Source organism: Protopterus annectens, chromosome 5.part0 (genome assembly GCF_019279795.1).
Source record: "Protopterus annectens isolate FY-2018-M chromosome 5.part0, PAN1.0, whole genome shotgun sequence".
NCBI lineage: Eukaryota > Metazoa > Chordata > Ceratodontiformes > Protopteridae > Protopterus > Protopterus annectens.
Window position 1 is genome coordinate 1,647,363,789 of NC_056735.1, and position 19,647 is coordinate 1,647,383,435.

The following is a 19,647-nucleotide window of genomic DNA, read 5'->3' on the forward strand; positions in this document are numbered from 1 at the left end:
ATTTTCAGATGATATTTTGTACCTGACAAAACCAGAAAAAAGACATTACAGTGTTGTTTTGGGGGGATGCAAAATGAATGAGGCTAAAACAAAGGCAATAGCAGTAAATTATGTATGCACACATGAACTCGTTTGAGACTACACATTTATGGGGACATGATAAAATGAAATATTTCAGTATGGATTAAAAATTATTCTAGTGTGGCAGCTAAGGATATGTGGGAAGAGACTAAAAAGATAATACAAAAACTGAAAAAGTGGAAGCTTTGTTATATGGATACTAAGATACAAGCAGTTAAAATATTTAGTCCCTTTAATTTTATACACAGGTCAGAAGTTGTGGGTAGCAATTAATAACAAGGTGAAGGACTTTATCTTGGAGGGGAAGATGGCAAGAGTCAAGTGGGATAAGATGATTCTTCCAGTAGAACAGGATGGATTGGGATTACCCAATTTGAAGGGTATTTCAGAGCTACACAGTTAAGACTCCTATACATAGCAGAAGCAGAAAACTATAATTCAAAGTGGAAAGGGATGAGGATAAAATATGGGGGAAGTTCAAGAAACAAGGAGAGACTGGGATTTTGGATTCGGGCCTTTAAGGAGAATAACAATAATCATGCCCAATACTATATCCATAAAGTAGCAGAAAGTATTTTAAGAATTAAACCAACATGGGAATGGAGAAAGGAAATTCTGCCGATAAGGATTACTGCAATCAGGGGTACGGAAGGCAAGAGGGGGATGGAATTTTTTGGAGAAAACTCGCAAAGGAACCAAGGTATCGGGAGCAAATAATTAGAGAGAGAAAGATGATAGAATGGGAAGACACCAAGAATTTATTTGGACTACAGGTTAGAGATTGCCTTCCCTATCAGGGATTGATATCAGAGTATAGGCAAAGAGAAAGAAATAGGTGGGTCCTAAATAAAAGACCAGCACTGGTAGAGTTTTTAATATAATCTAGAACAGAAGCTGCCATTAAAAAAGGAATAATTAATAGAGCATATAAAATATTACATAACTATAAGAATAAGAAAGAGGAGGTTAGAAAAGATTTGGAAGAAAGACTGCATAAGCAATTCACAAATAAACAATGGGAGGATATGTGTACATGTCTCCAGAGTGTGGAACAAAATCTTGAGGATTTAAGATTTTTGCCTGGAAATGTTTACATAGATATTTTTATACCCTAATTAGACACCAGGGAATTTTCCTCAGGCAGACAGTAAGTGTTGGATGTGTGAAGGGGAAGAAAGAGGTAACTGGAAACGCATTTTGTGGGAGTGCAGTGAGTTGGCAGACTTTAGGGATGCCCTGCAGGATGCACTGTCAGAGATGCTGAGTGGGCAGATTGGTCTGACAACGGAGATGATTTTTCTGAGCTATGATACAGAATCAGAATTGCCTAGACATGGTAGGGGCTTGCTGTGTCTAATAGTGGTGGCTGTCAAGAAAGCAATTACTAGAAAATGGAAATCAAAATCTAAACCAACTATACTGGAAGTAGAATATAGTAATGAGATAAAACAACTGGAATTGAGATCTTTAGAAAAGGGTAGGAGCAAACTACATAAAAAAATGGGAATTGTGGGAACAATTTATACAAGGGAGAAATTATGTCTAAAAGGAGGCAGGACTTAAATGAGCTATGTAATTTCTGAGTGAGAAAATTTGGTAAATTATAAGTGATGTATAATGTTTGCAACTGAGAGGGTGTGAGTATGGTTTGTGATGCTTGCAACTAGGATTGTGTCGGTGTGGTTTGTTTTGATTTATATAAATGTATGATTGCCTGTGTAGTAAGTGATAGTTTAATAAATGTTTCTTGTTTAAAAAAAAAAGACAGGAATTGAGTAATTTATGTAATATTGTTTAGGTTATATGATATATAGCAATATATGTGAAGTATAATGTTTATGTTAATATAGTTTGATTACTTTTATGTGAATGTAAATTTGCCGATGTCAGAAGTGATAATTCAATAAAGGTGTTTGGAAAAAAAGATTGACCACAGACTCCTCACACCTGGCTTGGGGGTCTCATTTGGAAGCACTTCAGGACCAGGACACTTGGGAGGATAAAATGAAGCAAAAGCACATAAACGTAAAAGAAATTATAACTGTTACACTTGTCCATAATGCCTTCACAGCCACACTACAGCTGGTGGTTCTGCAGCTGAATAAAGGCAATACAACTGCAATGTGGTACATAAATAAGGAGGAACCCAGTCTTACCCACTTTGCAGGCATGCCATGACCACAACCTATATTCCTACAACCAAATATGCCAGCAGATAGGTTGAGCAGATCCCAAGAACATCCTCACAGATCCTAAGCAGGGATGGCATTCTGGATCTGATCAGGTTTGTGTTATACTAGCCATAGACCTGTTTGCTTGTCATCTAAACAAGCAACTGTGAAAGTTCTATAGCAAGACATAGAGAAACATTCTAGCTAGGTTCTTGTAATTATTCCCTCATAGTGTTATTGTTCCCTCCTGAGGCTTTCTCCTTACCCCTGCTCTCCCAAACCCACTAAAATTAAGGAACATTTTTTTCCTACTCAGTTCTCTCATCATACAACTAGTTTAGCGTTCATTACCTGATTAGCCCCTCCTGCCCTCCCCACTTTGCCCCCGTATTTCTAGTTATTCTTTATCTCTCAAATACTTTAACTCTGTCTGCACCCTCTTAATTCCCTATAAGTCTCTTTGTTCTGCCTATATACATCCTACTAATTCCTTCTCTAGGATAGCTTACCTGACCCTGGGAGTGATCCCAAACAAACTGTCTTTTTTTCTTCTGGCTCTCCTTCTCTTTTGTTCTACTCACTCCGTTCGCCCTGTGGGCTCACTCCGCTCCCCTACCCTACCCCCAATTCCCACCCACCCCAGGGGTCCTACACATATAGCTCAATAGCCCCACCCCCTACTCCATCAACCTATATCTATACCCTTATAATTAAGGCATTTTTGCAACTCCGCCCACTCTAATATTCCTATCTGTTCCTCCTCTAAATAACTCCCTCTTATAAATCAAATACTCACCATTAACTACCCACCATTATACCTAACTATTCACTGTCTCTTTGTATTCACCTTCACTCACTATGTATAACCCACACATTTCTAAAAATAACATCCTACTCTCCTCCTTCCTACTCCTAAACACTCTTCTCATTGCTTACTCCCTTACCTTCTATGAAAACACAAACTTATCTGAATCTCAACTAGCACTAAAACAAACTACTTTACACTCTCACTGCATCTCACAACCACACATCAGTATAACTTCATCATCTTCCTACCTCATGCCTCATTACCATAGATCAACTCATATCAATTTTTTTCTTAACAAGAAACCTTTTTCAATTTCTTCCAAACTTTCCAAATACTTACATAGTCACCAACAGCTATTATTCCTATATGGTGACATTCATCCCAATCCAGGCCCAAATAATCACCACCCTACCATCCCCATAGTAAACCAAGCTAATTTTATAATTCCTACCCCCAATCAGAACTCTCTCCATATAGCCCACCTAAATATTCGCAGCCTAAACAATAAAACAACACAAATGCATGCCCTTCTTGACCTATATTCCTTCAATATCCTTTGTCTAACTGAAACCTGGCTAAAAGCAGATACCAAGGATAATGACATACTACCTCCAGGATATAACATCATTAGACTTGACCGACACACCAAAAAGGGCGGAGGTGTAGCTATACTTTACAAAACTGAACTACTGGTTACCTTACTAGATACAAAACCACCCTTACAAAACAATAGTGAAATCTTAATCACCAAACTACAAATTAATACTTATAAATCCATTGATATCATTTGTTGTTATATACCCCCAGGTAACAATATTAATACCCTTAAAAACTTACTGTACTGGCTGTCAAACTCCTTCCCTCAGGAAACTATACTTCTAGGTGACTTTAATATGGATTGGAATTCTTGCATCTCCCAAAAACCCACCTCTCACATAAACCTCTATGGCTTTATCCAAACCATTACTGTCCCCACTAGAATAAACAAAACCAGCTCCAAACAAAGTACCCTAGACTGGATTTTAGTTAATAGCAACCCTACAATTTATACTACAGGCACACTACCTGATAATATCAGTGACCATTTAACCACTTTTATCACCAGACAAAACAGCCCTATCTCTAATAATACTCAAGTTAGAACTACCAGGAACAAAAGCAATTTCAACCAAACTAACTTCCAATTAGAACTCAAAGCTCATGATTGGTCTCCCCTAAAATACTTACCCCTCGACAAAGCAGTCTCATACTTTAACAACAAATTCCTTCAAATCCTCAACTTCCATGCCCCTACTAGATTAATTAAAACCAAAGCAAATCCTGCTCCTTGGCTAACAAGAGAAACCAAAGAATGTTACATAGAAATAGAACCTGGGCCAAATGGCGTAGTACTAAAAACCCATCAGACCACCAAACCTTTAAACAACTGAGGAATGCAACAAAGAAACTTCTATTCCTTGATAAAAAAATTATTATTGGAATTTCCAACATATCCAACACCAAAACCCCCAGAACTTCTGGCCAAGTATCAATAAACTACTACATCCAGGTAACTCTAAAACACCCACTCCTTCTAACCTCACTCAGAACATGCCTAACCAAATTGCTGATACTTTCAACAAATTTTTCTCAGACACTGTCACCTCTCTTGCTTAAACTTTATCTCCACAGTCCACGCAAGCACCTTATTCCCTCAACAAAAATCCCCCCTCTTTCAAACTGCAGCCAGTTTCAACAGATCTTATCTTTACTCTTCTTACAAAACTCAAACCATGTACCCCCTCAGCTGACCTTCTCCCAGCTGAATACCTACAAATTGCAGCCAAAGTAATTGCCCTTCCTGTCTCCATATTAATTAATCGAACCATAACTGAAGGCTTTATTCCAACCCTCTGGAAAGTTTCTCATATCATTCCTCTACATAAGGGCGGTAACTCTTTCGAGCTCTCTAACTTCCATCCCATAGCCTTACTTTCTCCATTAGCTAAAATCTTGGAAAGATGTATACATCGTCAACTACTTGACCGTCTTCTCCAAAACAATCTTCTAGCAGACTGCCAACACGGTTTCAGACCCTATCACAGCACTACTACAGAACTCCTGTCATTCACAGACCATATTAATAAAAATCGGAACCACCACCTGCTGTCCTCAGCACTATTCTTAGACCTCTCTAAGGCATTTGATATGGTCAACCATTCCCTCTTACTAAACATCCTCAAATCATTTGCCTTGGACACTCAAGCTATCCAGTGGTTTAATTCCTACTTAGAAAATAGACAACAAGCAGTTCTTTGGGATAATCACATTTCATCTCTTCTTCCCATCACAATAGGAGTGCCACAAGACTCAATACTAGGACCTCTCCTCTTTTCTATTTTTATTAACAATCTAAATATGTCCCTTCCTCAATCCATATGTATACAATATGCTGATGACTCAACACTATGTTCAGCATCCTCCCCAATTAAGCTACAGACCACTACACAACAAGTCTTCACAGCAGCAGAAAACTGGTTCTTTCAGCATTGCCTCTTACTGAATCTCAAAAAGACTAAATTATTACTTTTTACACCATCACAGAAATCTTCCACCTTTATCTTCGATATAATTTCTAACAATGGCACAATAATATCCCCTGACTCTACTACCAAACTTTTAGGTGTCACAATAGACCATAATCTCAACTTCGATGCCCATATTAACTTAACCATCAAGTCAGTCAATAGAAAACTTGGATCTCTCTACAGACTCAAACCCTTCCTTACTACCTCAGCCAGAAGGACTGTAGCACAAACGCACCTACTCTCTACCCTTCTTTATGCCTCACCTATTTTTACAAACTTATCAAAATCTAATTTCAATAAACTAGCAATATCATATAATAATATTACAAGATTTGCCACAGGAACCTCTTTTCAAACCCATCATTGCTCAAATCTTAAACAACTAGGCTGGCTAGAATTACAAAATCAAATACGACTACAGCAACTTACCATCACCCACAAAATCTTCTATCAACCTTCTAATACCACAATACTTAGTACCCTTATTTCTCCTTATAAAAATCTATCTTCCTTGCGCTCCGCCACAAAGCTACTAGCGGCACCCTATAAATCCAACAACAAAGCTGGGGACTGTTTGTTCTCCAACTGTATTGGACCTATCTGGAACAAGCTTCCAAGTGAACTCACTGCTATTACTTCTTTACCCACTTTCAAGAAGCACCTAAAGACTTTGCTTAACTCTCAATGGCTCTGTCCTTGTACAAACCCTGACTAAACTTTTATTCCCTCTACCTTTTTTCACCCCCTCAAACCTTTTCTAGGTTCTTTTAGTATTTTTGTTTGTACCTTCAAGAGGCAGCTAAAAACTGTGCTTAATTCCCAACATCTCTGTCCTGTACAAACCCTGACTAAACTTTCTATTCCCTCAACCTCCTTTTACCCTTAATAATAATAAAAAAAAAATTTTCTTGCAATTTTATTTCAAGTATTGCAAAGTCTTTTTCTTGGTAATGCTTATGAACCATTTTTTTTGTAACACCTTCCTTTTTATAATATTTCTGATTTGAATGTATAACAACTCTTGATTATATAAACCCATCTTTTTGTGGAGCTTTTCTCCCCGGGCCTCTAATGAAAATGGACATATATCCAGCTAGACTAGCCCGGTCAAAAAATGTAAAATAAATAAATAATAAATAAATAAATAAATGTAAACAGCTTCATAAATGCAGTTGTACCTGGAGAAACAAGCAAAGGACATACCTCAAAAAACACCCCCATGGAACATTAATATCAACAAGATTAGGAAGAGATAACTGGTTAAAAGTAAGAAGAGCAATACACAGGATGATGAAGCCCTTGTCATTAATTCAATATTGGGTGCTTAATTCAATCTACAAAAGTCATGTTCAAGGTGACAATAGCCACCCAAACAAGGGACAGTTAGAAGACCTTTTTTAATTATGTTCGTAATCTCAAGAGCACAGTACAGCACTGGGCTAAGCTGATTGTAAATATTATTCTCACAGAAGCTGAAGATATAGCTAACCCACTGGCAAATAAATTCAGCTCAAAATTTACATCTTCCCCATCTATCTCACATGATCTGAAACCTACTCTCCACCAGTAATCATACAAGACCAAGTCCTGAAAGCAATATCAAAGCAAAAAAAAAAAATGCATCAATGGATACTGACAGTTTCCCAGGATGCATCTTAAATAACACAACTGTTTACCCTTGCCCCCCCCATAATGGTTTTGCACCAAGTAAATGAAGAACTGCAACAGTTATTCCCTTTCATAAGGGGAGGATCTTCCACAGACCCATGAGTCTGACTAGCCTCATATGCAAAACCATGGAAAGAATTATCAAGGAAATAATCAGTAAGGACATAGGGAGCCTGCAAACAATGGACCCATCTCAGTTTGGATTCATCAAAGGCAGCTCATGCTGACTGAATCTGGTGGCTTGTTTTGGTGACCTTTAAAAAAATGGACAAAGGTAAAATAGTACACAATCTACCTCGACCAGGCCAAGGGCTTTGACACAATTCTCCACTTTGGCATAGTAGAAAAGTTTAATAAACTAGGGATAAACCCATTCATCACCCACTGAATTGCCATCTAGCTCACAAATAGAACCCAGGAGATCAAAATAGGGGAAGCTACCTCCACAGAAAGATTAGTTACCAGTGGAGTCCCCCCAGGGTTTAGCTCTGAAACAACTTCTGTTTGGTATCTACTTCTCAGCAGTAAAAGCCAATACCAAAGAGTGATGGCTAAGTTTACAGATGACTGCAACCTAGGAGAAGTGATCAAATCCCCCCCTAAAAAATCAGCCATCCTACAGGAAGGCTTGTCCAAAACAAATAAGTGGTGCCAGACTCGTGGACTAAAGCTAAATTCCAAAAAAATGCATTATTGTCTCCTTTGGAAAGTCCGCTACCACACTGACAACACATCCCTAAGAGGTGATCCAGTAGTTCAGGATTTGGGAACTTTTGTGGACAGTTCCCTAACTTTTTACCAGCATGTATCCACTGTAGTAAGGAAGTCATCCTATATTGCACAGCTCATAAACAAGAGGATTGCTTCTAGATCCAGGGATTTTATTGTCGTCGTCCTCTCCCTTTACTCACCCTCATTAGGCCAGTCATTGTGTGTAATGCCCCTTTTGGCATACATCTGTCCAGGTTCATGCACCAACTGGAATGCCTGCAGACATATCTTACAAAAAGTGGGTTGGCATGATGGTTAAGATGTTTTCCTTCAATACGTAAAAGATGTGCAGGATGTTAAGTGAAGTGAATTAAAAACAGAGCAGCAAAAAAACAAATAGCAAAGCACACTTCACAACGTAGAATGCAGTTAAAATATTTAAAAAGATGACTACATTTTTAATTCTTTGTAACACTGAGGAAGGACTTGTTTGAAAGCTTTGTTTTTTATTAAACAGTGTTTTGAAGTGTGCTTTGCTGTTTTCCTCACATGCACAATGTACAGTTTTTGGTTTTCACCATTGGTCACTGTTTGGTTGTTCATGAGGTATGTAATCTGTAGACTGATTGCCTAGTATTTATCTATTAATATATAGTGTTCTATATTAACACAACCAACTGGAAAAGGCATTTTAGGGGTGGGTTTGGCATAATGGTTAAGGTCTTCTCTTCATAGACACCTTGGGATATTGGCTTAAAATCACCATTCAGAGTAGCTAGCCTACTATTCACCTATGGATACAAGGCCTAAACAATATCCTACGTGGACTGCCTCAAAGCTATGTTGCTGCTAAGGGGTGACCTGTGTCTAATATACAAGGCATCCTTCAACCTATTACCAATGGACTTACCATCTGACTTGCAAATATGAAATTATCAGAAGTACTCAATCTAGAGATTCAAATCTGTTTTATGACTTGGTTTGGAGGGACAGGTATATCCTGCAAAGATACAATTTCTCTGGAACTGACTCCCCATCCATGTAAAACTCATCCCTGACCACATTCAAACATAACTTTGGTCAATGGTTTGGAAAAAGGAAATTTACTCTGATTCCTCTCTGTACTGCTAATGGACAGAGGCAGCTCCTAAATGCTTTATCGATTTATCACTAAACTAATATATGAATATAGACCTTATAAAGGGTTCGGTGAATCTAAACTTCAACAGGATAGGTTAATTTTAAGCACCAAATGGGATAATTGGCTATTATAAAAATGTCCTAAGGAGTAGTTAACCTAGTACTAGCCTATGAACCTATACAGATTGCATTTTTTTTGACAGAGGTTAGTCGAAGCCCTTGTGGCTGTTAAATCCCTCCAGGTTTTTGCTTCCACTCCTCCTATACCCCCAGTAGAAGATGACGTTTTCACCATTGCAGTAGCCCTAGCTATATGGGTTGCATCCTGCTAAGGATATAAAAGCCAGCCAGCTTCCAAAGCTTCATGCCATCTTCTATGTACCCAAACCATTGGTCACCTCAAACTGGGCTAAGTGTGGGTTGTACACCAACATCTTCAGAGCTTTCCTGCTATGAATGAATGCTTTTCTTGCAGGTTTTCAAAGATCAATGGTTTGGACACTTTCCATCGCTGGACAATTAAATTCCTTTCTAGGAAAAACCTTCCAGATTTACTTTTTAAGACATAAATTGAATGTTTTCTTGGAGTAAAATATTTTCAAAGCTAGGAAAAAATATTTTTAATAACTTGAAACCATGTGTGCTACTTTGTTACTTTTCTGGAAAAAAAAGGTTGTTTAAACTAACTTAAGACTTTTTCTGAAGTAAAAGTTGTGGCATTTTACTTTTAGGCTAGAGTATGTATTTTGGTGGGAAAAGGTAGTCTTTTATGGATTGCTCCTGCTTCCTGGCTTCCCTGGGAATCTGGCATTTTTTTCGGCTTACCAGTAAACAACTTACAAAAACCTTGGTTCTTTCTCCTCCTGGCCACAAAAAGAAGAAAAGTAAGAATCCGCATTTGTCAGCACAGCAGGCTGCAAAACTGCCTCGACATAAATGGGTGACTGCTGTGGTCATTTGTGGTTCCTGAGGCTATATTCATCTTTTTTTTCATATAGCTGTCTGGTTTAGTACCTATAGTCACTATGGCCCAGGTGTTGTACACATCCTCTGGGGCTGTTGGAGTGCCCTTGGTGGGCAATGGAGAACCACTCCTGTCCGTCCTGGGAAAATGGATAGGGGGGTATATCTGTGCCTAGCCAAGATTACTATGCCTATCCCTGGAGAGGTTTTTACTGGCAAAAGTGAAAAGTTCTATCAAAAAGAAGCAAAAACTTTGATGTGTATCTCTTTAAAACTTAGATGTATATCTTTTTTGTCTCTGTCACTTTGGGCATAAGTGATTTATTGGGCTTAGCTCAGTGTTTAGTTCAGGCTCTTGACTGTTCTAATTCAACTGTTTCTGGTAAGAAAAACGGGAGTCCTCATTTTCTAGGTTCATAGGTTGGCCATAACAATTCCCTGGCTATTTCTTCCCACACTATGTACTTCCCTGGACCCCTGTCTAGCAAGGCGACTGATGTGATCCCCGGAGTGAATTTCCTTTCTCCCATCCAATCATCAAGGTTCCTTTTGAAGAGGGCCAAAGAAGCGCTCTGCTTGACATGTATGGGCAGTCTATTCCAGAGTGGTTCATGAATTTGAACCAAAAAATGATCGTGAATGGTCAAATTCTATTTGGTCTCTCCAGGTTTCTGATTCAGATTCTGAGGAGAGTATGGCTTCTGCCAGTCTATTTAAAGGGCTCTCTTTTTTTCTGAAACCATTTTCAGAATTAATTGCTTGTTTCATTGGGAACATAATGACATTCCATAGTCCCTAAAGAAGTATGATTTATTGCAAATAGTTTGTCTTGATCCTCCTTATATTCCTTCTGTCGTCTCTGCAGTGAAGGATGCTTTTGTTGCAGTCTGTAACCTGTCTGACAGCCAGCCTACTGCCTCCAAGAAAGCAGATAGATTGGATGAAGTTCCTCAATCTTACACAAGTTTTCACATACTAATCTGAAATCAGACCCAGCAGCTATTGCTCCAGTAAACCCAGATGCATTAAAACATCTGGTTAATACCAATCCATTTTCTTCCCACAAGGATGTGGGAAAGCTTTTGATTTGAAAAAAAGTATATTCTTCTGCAGTGCTTATTTTATGAATTCTCAGGTAGCAAATACATATGTTAAAGTTTATGCATGCTTCTTTTGAGAACATGATGAATACTATGGCATCTGTTCCTCTTCTGAGGGAAAGCTTTTGATTTGAAAAAAAGTATATTCTTCTGCAGTGCTTATTTTATGAATTCTCAGGTAGCAAATACATATGTTAAAGTTTATGCATGCTTCTTTTGAGAACATGATGAATACTATGGCATCTGTTCCTCTTCTGAGGGAAAGACTTATTTAACTTAATTACTTCTGTGTCTCAAGTGGCTACATGCTGTTTAAAATGTGCTTATGATTTTGCTGACACCACTTCCATTGGGCTGCTGCTACTGGAATTATCATGAGGAGGTTTGCTTGGTTGTGTACTGAAAACCTTTCAGAGAATGTTAAAGCTGAAAATTTTGAATTCTCCCTTAGACAGAGAGTTAATTGTTGGCCATCTGCTGCAGGGGTTCTTAAGAAGTGCGATGAGTAAGGTAAGCTGATTCAAGGAATTTCTCAGATTTTCAGCCTTCTTTCTTTAAGTACTAAGGAATTTAATGCCACCCCTACAATACATCATTTTTCAAAAAGTAAAATAAAAAAAGCAGGAATGTTACAAAAAGAAAGGATGACCCCCCCCCCCCCGAACAAAGGACATTTTAATAAGTCTGAATGGCTATCTACAAGACTTCCCTTCTACTCTGGCAAACCTTAATCCTTACAGAAAGTCTAAACCTCCATTTCTCTCTTTGGCAACAGATTGTTTCAGACGGATGTGTTATGAAAGTAATCTACCAAGGTTACAGATGACAGTGGGAGACACACCCTCCTTTTCAAAGGATTCTCCATTATCTACCAGACCAAACTTTTTTTTCCTACCTGTCCCTCAACATCTGCTGTTTCAGGGGGTGATAGTAGTGGTCCTGCTTTCTCAACTAGGAGAAGAGTTTTATTCAAGAATGTTTCTAATGCCAAATAAAGAAGATTCATGGAGACCAGTTCTGGCTCTTTCCTTTCCAAACTTGTTTGGGATAGTGCCCAAGTTCAGAATGTTATCCCTTCACAACTTGTTACCTCTCATTCCCTATTTGAGTTTTCTTGTGGCACTAGATTTAAAAAGTGTATGCCATCCTATACCTATAGATCTAGATTTTTGTCATTTCTTAAGCTTTTCCTGTGTCTGGATCACACTATTAGTTCTCTGCATTACCCTTTAGTCTTTCTGCTGCTCCAAGAGTATTCACAAAGTGTGAAGCTCCTGTGATAACCTATGCAGATTACACAGTATTCACATTTTTCCTTATTTAGATGACTTGCTTACCTTTGTAGATTCTTTTACAAGGTAACATGAATCTCTCACATGGATGAGAGATCTCCTACATGGCTTGGGGTTCCAGGAAATGTAAAAAAAAAAAAGTCTTGGTTTGACTTGCTCTCACAGGACTGTCTTCCTAGCTTGCCTTCTACATACTTCATTTCAAAGAGCTTTTCTTCCACAGGAAAAAGTAGACATATTTCTGAGTTCCTCTCAGACTGCAGTCTCAACAAGGGAATATCTCAGGATTTTGAGTCTTGTGCCTTCTATGATTCTCATGATTCCTCTAGTAAGATTCCATATGAGAAGAATACGGTGATACCTAAAATTTGTATGATCAAAACATCAGCTTCCCCTGACATTCCAGATTCCAACTTGGGTTGAGGGAAGGGAGTTTTTTTTTTGGTGGAAAGACTGAATCTATCAAAATCCAGGTCTCACAGCTGCAGCACCATTACCACAACAGACACCTCAGACTTTGCTTGGGGAGCAGGGTCTTTGGAACCGAAAAGACCATCCAAAACACATAAATGTTAAAAAGATAGTTGCACTTCTAAATGCTCACAACTCTGTCAGCTATTTATGTTGCCCAGGACCATTATGAGAGGTGGCAGACCCTCACAAATAAAAGTTGACTCATGGTGTCTTCCAGAAATTGATTCCAGTCAGCACTCAGTTGTCAAAATTCTCCTCCAAGGTTTCTTGCAAGCAGGCCTGTAAGACAGATACTTTTCCTCTTCATCAGACTGAAATGTTACTGTAAGCATTGCATGGGGAACATACATATGACGTACGACACCCATAAGTACTAAAGGTTTTGGTATATTGGCCAGTTTTTGGGCTATCATTTGCAAGAGATCCTTTACATTATGAATACTGCAACAGTGAAGAGGAGGGTATCTACTGTTATGGTAAGATTTTGTACAACTGTACTTTCTTCCTTGTTTTGGAAATAGCCAGAGGCAATTACTACAAGCCTCATCATAGATTAGACCTAACCTAACTGCCTGGATGATAGAATCTTAATGCTTTTAGTCACCTGTTTTATGAGGTGCAGCAGGTGTTAAAGGAGGCAAGAAAATCTCCTACTAGTAAGTCATATAATAGCAAATGGAAAAGACTGTCTAGTTAGTACCAAGACAGGAACTAGCACCCTTTCAGGGCTAGTGTTTCACTCAAGCTACATTATTTGTATGAGTTACTATCCTCAGGCATGTCTTACTCCTCCATCAAAGTTCATCTGCAAGATATTTTAGCATGTCTGCTCATGGTCCCCTGCTTTCAATGCAATGTCATGTAAAAATGATTTTGAAATAGGTGTTTCATACAAAGCCTCCTAGAAAACAGGTGGTACCTTCTTGGGATCTTAATTTTGTGTTTGGAAAAACTAACTCTTACTCTGTTTGAACTAGCTCAATAGGCTGACTTGAGGATCTTAATATGGAAAATAGTTGTACTGATTGCTTTGACCTCTGCAAGAAGAGTGTCTCAGTGGCAAACTCTTCTGGTGGGTCAGCCTTATCTCATTTTCCACAAAGATAGGGTTTCCTTGAGAAATAAACCTTCATTTATGCCTAAAGTGTTATTCAAGTTTACTATAAGCCAAGTTATCCATCTCCCTGTCTTTTTTTTCCAGAACCTAAAGAAAGGGAGAAAAGATGCTCCATACCTTGGATGTACACCATTAACTTGGATAGTATATTCATCCATCCATCCATCCTCAACCCCTTTTTCCCATTTTTGCACATGGAGTTGGGGTGCCAATTCAACAGTGACAATCAACCTGAGCCAGGGTTTACACCGCCAGGTGGCTAGCCCTTCCGCGGTAGTCATCCATACCACTCACTTGCACACACACTTGCACCTATGGCCAATTTGGAGTGTCCAATCCACCTACTGCATGTCTTTGGAATGTGGGAGGAAACCCACATGACCACAAGGACAACATGCAGATTCAGCACAACAGGCATCCCAGCCAAGAACTCTGATCATTTTATTTCTTGTGAAGGTAAGAAAAAAGTCAACCCTTGTCAAAGCAGACTCTTTCCAAGTGATTGTCTCATGCTGTTACCTTTTGTTATACCCACCACGGTAACCATTTGAAATGTCAGGACTCACTAGAACAAGTTCCAAAATATGGACATTAAATGGCCGAAAGATCAGACTTGAATATAGCAAGTCCACAATGCCATTTCTCTGAATATTCCTTTGTCTACTTTGTTTAGCAATCTTGGGGTTGGTATATATACGTTTGGGGGGTGCAGGGGCATGCCCCCTTGGAAAAGAAGTTTTAAGGAGAAGAGTGATTTCCGAGATTTGCTGTTCTGATTTTTTTTTTTTTTTTTTTGCGGTGCTTCAGCACTTCGCATTTCAAATGCCAACATTTCAGTAGGGAGCTGCCCACCACACCAAGGTAATTCTACACAGAGTCGAAGCTCATTCCATCAGCATCTTGGTTTCATCCATGGTGTTTTGGAAACTGTTGTATTCTAGAAGCAGCAACTTGGTGGTCTGTGCATACTTTTAGAAAGCACTTTAAAAATTTTAACTTCTCCATGTCTAGGACAGACTTTGCTAGGACCATTCTTCAGGAGCTCCTGGACCCTCATCTTTTTCCTCCCCGTTATTCTAAACTATGATGTTATGTGATCCTATCTCGCCTACATTCTGTACTGATGGGTTCGGAGCCGATCCTCGGCTCCGACTCGGCATGCTATGCTATAGAGCGAAGTCTCTAATTGGCTGAGCTATTCTATATCCCAGGATGCACCACCACCAATTCCCCAGATCTTGTTTGCCGCTTACAAAGCAAAGACGTGGTCTCGAGCTTGGCTGAGCTAAGTGCTTTCTTTATTAGAATTTTCTGTCAGGAATTTTCTTAAACTTAACCAAAAAGCTGTTTTAACGGCTATCGTTGTGTATGAGTGAGTTTTCTGAACTTTTTTGTGGTAAAAAATTGTTTTTCAGGGAAAGGTTTCCGTTTAAGTTAGAGGGGCCTTCCCCTCGTGCGTGAGTGAGCCTTTTTGTGTAGCGTTTTGTGAGGTGATCAAGTTCCCGTTTTTAGTTAGAGGGTTCTTGGCCCTCCTGTTGTGTGACCAATACCCTTTGGTTAACTTCTATTTTACTGTAAAGTGAGTTTGTTCTGATTATTCATTTTTTTCCTGTGTTTTTTCTAACTGTTTGGCATTATGTCAAAAGAGCACAGACCCTCTGGGTTTAAAAAATGCACTAGATGCAATTACAAAATGTCCATAACAGATGACCACTCCCTTTGCGTGTACTGTTTAGGACCCAAACACCTTCAGGAGTCTTGTAGTGTGTGTCACGCTTTTTCCTCTCGAGTCCTCCAAGAGAGGAAAAATAAATTGATTTTAAAAGGACTTATTAAGCCTACTTTTGAAGAGGCCTTATCTTCCTCTTCTTCTTCCTCAAAGAAAAAGAAATCGTCGGCTCCGACCAGCCCATCGGAACCGACCACTAAGAAATCCAGGCAGGCTGCTCCATCGGCTCCACAGACTTCGGAGCCGAGGGCGGAACGGTCTGCCTCGATGCCTCCAGCCTCGACTCCTCTGGCTTCGGAGCCGATGGCTGGAGCTTCGAGAGGCGGGTCACCTTCATCGGCTCCGCTGATTTCGGAGCTGATGAGGGTTGTTCGCTCAGACTCTTCCCCTTCGGTGCCGAAGTCCTCTTCGGCACCGAGGGAAATTACAATGGAGTCTCCTTCGGCACCGATTTTGATCGAGACAATTCGGAGCCGGTCCCCCAGTCCTTCGGAGCCGGTGGAGAAGTCTAGTCGGGCCCGTTCGATCTCCTCCCGATCTTCCTAGATGTCAGATTTGGACATAGACAGGGTGCTCCAAAGGCTGTTTCAGTCTCCAGTCTTCAAAAAGTTAGTTTTGGCTCCAGCCCAGTCGGCTTCGGAGCCGATGGTCCACCCTTTAGCCTTGGTTCCTCCTCCAACAGCCTCGGCACCGTTGGAGTCAGTGCTGGTGGAGCCGATGGAGGTGTCCGGGTCATCTCCGACCCTTACTCCTACTCCGGCCTTTGGGTCGGAGTTCGGTACACCGACCTCTTCGGTCGGCCCCGGGGGTGATGCTTCAGGACCGATGTTTTCGGTTCTGAGCCTCTCTCTCTTGGTGCGTCGGCTTCGGGAGTGCCGTCTGCTGTTATGGCTTTGGGGGTCGGACCTTCCCAGGATTCTGGGGGTCCGGCCTTTAGAGCCATGAGGAGTGCTTTGGCCAAATCTTCTTTGGCTACCTCCACCGTCTCCCCGGCACCTTCCCTAGGCATGGAGACTGGGTCCTTTGTAGTCCCCCTGTCTCAAGACAGCGGAGCCCTGGGGCCTGAGGTCACCCCCATTGGGGGTCCCCCTCTTCCTGGAGGTCCCTCTGAAGAGTCTTCGGAGGAACCCCCAAGAAAAAAACAGTGCAAGAGGAAGCACGTCGACTCCCCTGACGAGTCTATCACCTCCGACACTGATCTTGATGATGCAGAAGGGTCCCCCAAGTCATCCTCGGATGATGTCTCCTTTGCGGACATCCTGGAAGTCCTCAAACAACGAGGCGGCTGGCAGACCAAACCCCCTTCCTCTGACGAGTCGGTGTTCCTCAAGGCCTTCAGGGCTCAGCCCTCCGCCTCCTGGGTGTCTCCGCCCTTCGATGAGCTCCTGGATTTGATCTCTCGAAGGGTGTGGGAACATCCAGATTCTGTGGAACCGGTGCCTGCTCGCCCTAACAAATTTTTGTCAGCGCCCCCGGAAAAGGAATTTCTCACCAAGGGTGTGGCTGTAGATGCTATGGTGGTGGCATCTGCTACCCAGCAAGATGTGGCAGAGGCTTCGACGTCCATCCATCCTCCTAATAAGAAGTCTAGGAGCATGGACCGGTACGGGAAGCGCACCCTTTCTTCAGCAGCCTTTACATTAAGATCTCTGAATTACCTCACGCACTTCACTAGACTTCAGAGGGACCTGATCAAGGAACTCTCAGATACCCTCTCTGGTAACCTGCCTGAGCAGTTAGCCCAGACGGTTAGCTCTCAGTTGGCTACCCTGTCGTCGATATCAAACTCGTCCATGAGGCTCATTTCGTATGCAGCCGAGGGGGCGAGTAGAGCGGCGGGTACGGGTGTTGCTCTACAGAGACAAGCCTGGCTCTGCCTGTGTCATTTTGCGGAGGCCTTCAAGTCTTCCTTTGCCGACGCTCCCTTTGATGGGTCCTCTTTGTTTGGACCCAAGGTAAAGGACACCTTGACCCGCTGTGAACAAGAGGGTAAGACTTTGACTGCCGTAGGAGCACGGTTTTCCTCTCCCTTTCAGCCTTATCCCAAGGCTAAAAGAGGAGGGAAAATGTGGTTCTGTAAATCTCAGAAGAATTACCCCTCACAGCAGGACGATCCCCCTTCTAGAGGCAGAGGAGGGGTAAATTTTTCTGGAAGACGCCATCCCAGAGGCGGCAGAGGCCCCCGCAACACTGGAGACCGCGAGTCCTTTCATGGCTCTTCAACCTCTCAGCATCCCTGAAGGATTGCCCGACTGCGCAGCTCCGAAGCCAGTCGGGGGTCGTTTTTCGAGGCACCTAAAGGCCTGGGAGAGTATCACTCAGGACCAATGGGTGCTCCGAATCATCGCCGGAGGTTACGTCATCCCCTTTTCACACCCCCCCCTCCATCCAGGAAAATCCCGGACCCGCCACCCAGTCAACGGGATATTGCAGCCATCGAAATTTCAAAGCTGCTTCAAAAAGGAGTCATCCAACCGGTCCCTGTAGACCAGACCGGATTAGGGACTTGCTCAAAATTCTTTTTGGTGCCAAAAAAGACCGGGGACTTGAGGCCCATTTTGGATCTCAGCAACCTGAATCGATCAGTCAAGAAGTCCAAGTTCCGGATGGTCACCTTACAATCCATTCTCCCGCTACTGGAGAAAGGTGTTTGGATGTGCTCCATAGATCTCAAGGACGCCTGTTATCACATTCTGGTAGATCAGGCGTCCAGGAGACATCTGCGCTTCAGCCTGGGAGACAGTCATTTCCAGTTCTGCGCACTGCCCTTTGGTCTCACCACAGCCCCCAGGGTGTTCACCAAATGTCTGGCGGTGGTGACTACTCACCTGAGGAGTCTAGGATTCCAGGTGTTTCCGTATCTAGACAACTGGCTCCTAACTGCCACCTCCAGGCATCTACTATTACAGAACCTAGCAGCCACTATATCTCTAGGAACCTCCCTAGGAATCACCTTCAGTTGGGCAAAGTCTGTGTTGCTGCCATCTCAGCTTATACGGTTTATCGGGGTAGACATAGACTCAAAGCAAATGCGGGTCTATCTTCCTACAGAGAGAATAGAAACATTACAATCTCAAGTCCGAGCATTGCTCCTCAAACGCGGAGCCCCAGCAAGGATGGTCCTACAACTGTTGGGTTCCATGTCGGCTACCATTCTCCTGGTCCCCTTAGCAAGATTACACATGAGGATTCTCCAGTGGCTCCTGTCGGTCCAGTGGTCGTATCAGGAACTTCCTCTCAGTCACCAAATTATAATCACGGAGACGTGCAAACAGGACCTCCGTTGGTGGCTTACCTCATCCAACCTGGATCAGGGGCGACCCTTCGTTCCTCCTCCTCCAGTGGCCACTTTGACTACGGACACCTCCCAGACGGGGTGGGGGGGACATTACCTGGGCACGTCAGTTCAAGGCAAGTGGCACCCCAACGAGACTTCCCTACACATCAACATACTGGAAATGAGGGCAGTGCTTCTGTCGCTTCAAGCACTACACTGCTACCTCCCCCAAGGTATGATTGCCATTCAGTCCGACAACATGTCAGTAGTCTGGTACCTGAACAAGCAGGGAGGGACCAAGTCCTACCCTCTTTGCAGAGAGGCCATGAGAGTATGGAATTGGGCTGTTGCAACCAACCGTTTCTTGGTAGCAACACATATTCCGGGGAGATCCAATGTGATAGCCGACAGACTGAGCAGAACCATTCTCTCCCCGCACGAGTGGTCTCTGAATGACAGAGTAGGATCTCAGACCTTCAGAAGATGGGGAACTCCTTGTTGCGACCTCTTTGCAACTCCCCTCAACACGAAATGTCTAGGTTCTTTTCT